We start from the raw sequence: 1,649 nt of genomic DNA on the forward strand, positions 1-1,649 counted from the left end.
TCCGGCTCCTTTTCCCCCTCCGGTTCACTAACAACAACCGGCTCACTATCCTTAACTAACGGAACTCACAAATCATACTCGTTGGGCTTCCTCGGTGGATCATATACTAAACCACTTCAGGTGGTGATAGCATTAACGTGCCCATTCTTCGAGTTAGTATCTATTTTACTCGATAACTCCCTCGATTTCCTCTCATTACTCTTGTTAGCAAGATGACCAATTTGTTTCTCTAAATTCTGAATAGCTGCTTGTTGATTTCGAAACATTTGATCATTCTTCTCATTATTTTGAGTAACATTAGTAAAAAGCTGAGTTTGAGACACCACAAGCTTTTCTATCATAGCTTCAAGATTGGACTTTTTCTCTTCCGCTTGAGGGTTTTGATAGTACCCGGGAGCTTGCTGTTGAAATCCTCCACTAGATCACGGCTGGAACCTCGAACCGTGATTACCTTGGGGATTATAAGGATTGTTGAAATTCCTGTTAAACTGAGCTCGCCCGTGAAACTGATTGTTGTTCTGCTGACTAATAAAATTGATCTCTTATTTCTGGTTCATAGTCAACCCTGCATCGCAATCTTTACCCAAATGGAAACCACCACAGAATTCATAACCAACCATCATCCCGTGGATGTCTTTGTCAATCTTCTCCAAGTGTCTTCCAAACTGAAGAAGAAGAACGACCCAAATAATTATCCTCATGCCACTCATGAGAATACTCAGCTTGCTTCTCAATTATCCCGTATGCCTCTTCTTCGATCTTTTCCATGAGACTACCTCATGCTGCTTGATCAATGGTAATACGAGTACAGATATTACATCCCTTATAAAAGGTTTGTACCTTAGCAAAAGTATCTAAACCATGTTGAGGACAAGATCGTAACAATCGGCTGAAGCGATTCCAAGCATCATAAAGAGTCTCGTTAGGCTTATGACAAAACTGAGAAATTTCTTGCTGAAGTCTAGTAGCTTTGGATACAGGAAAATATTTGCTCAAGAACTTTTCCCTCAGAGTATTCCAATCCTCGATCGTACCTTCAGGTAAACTGTCTAACCAAACTCTAGCCTCCCCCTTTAAGGACCATGGGAAAAGCTTCAAATAAATGACATGATCTTGGACATTAATGAACTTGAACAACCCACAAATCTGCAGAAAAATACGAATATGTTCGTTAGCATCCTCTTGTGGTTCCCCTCCAAACTGACATTTCGTCGCAATCATATTGAGAATTGGGCCTTTGATCTCAAAATCATTCCTAACTTCTGGAACTCTGATATCGTGACCCTGGCCTACTCGGGAGGCCTTTATCTTTTCCGCCATACTCTGACCTTGTTGAGCAAATTGATTAACAACTGGAACCTCAGGTATAACAGGAATCTCAAGTGGTGGTTACCGGTGAATTCTGAGATTAAAAAACAACCAAATCGGTAAAACTCTCCAAATTAATCACAGGGTCACTAGTTGACGGTGCAGTTGGAATATCAGTTTCTGAATCCAATGTGTCAGAATCAGATGACTCGCCCGTATCATGACTCCAAAATACTCTTTCTGGTTCTGAATAAGGTGAAAATAACTCTGCGTTTGATGAACGAGTATCTGGCATAAACTACATGTAGACTGCAAAATCACAACTATCAACTGATTAAACG

General features: G+C 40.5%; 1 non-coding gene across 1 annotated transcript; it reads left to right on the forward strand.

The window, feature by feature from the left end:
* Nucleotides 1–856: 856 nt before the first annotated feature.
* LOC139865262 (small nucleolar RNA R71) lies at nt 857–963 on the forward strand. The gene has a single exon (XR_011764784.1). It is a non-coding gene; the product is annotated as a small nucleolar RNA R71 (small nucleolar RNA).
* Nucleotides 964–1,649: the final 686 nt, after the last annotated feature.

The sequence above is a fragment of the Rutidosis leptorrhynchoides genome, chromosome 8 (assembly GCF_046630445.1).
Source record: "Rutidosis leptorrhynchoides isolate AG116_Rl617_1_P2 chromosome 8, CSIRO_AGI_Rlap_v1, whole genome shotgun sequence".
Lineage (NCBI taxonomy): Eukaryota > Viridiplantae > Streptophyta > Magnoliopsida > Asterales > Asteraceae > Rutidosis > Rutidosis leptorrhynchoides.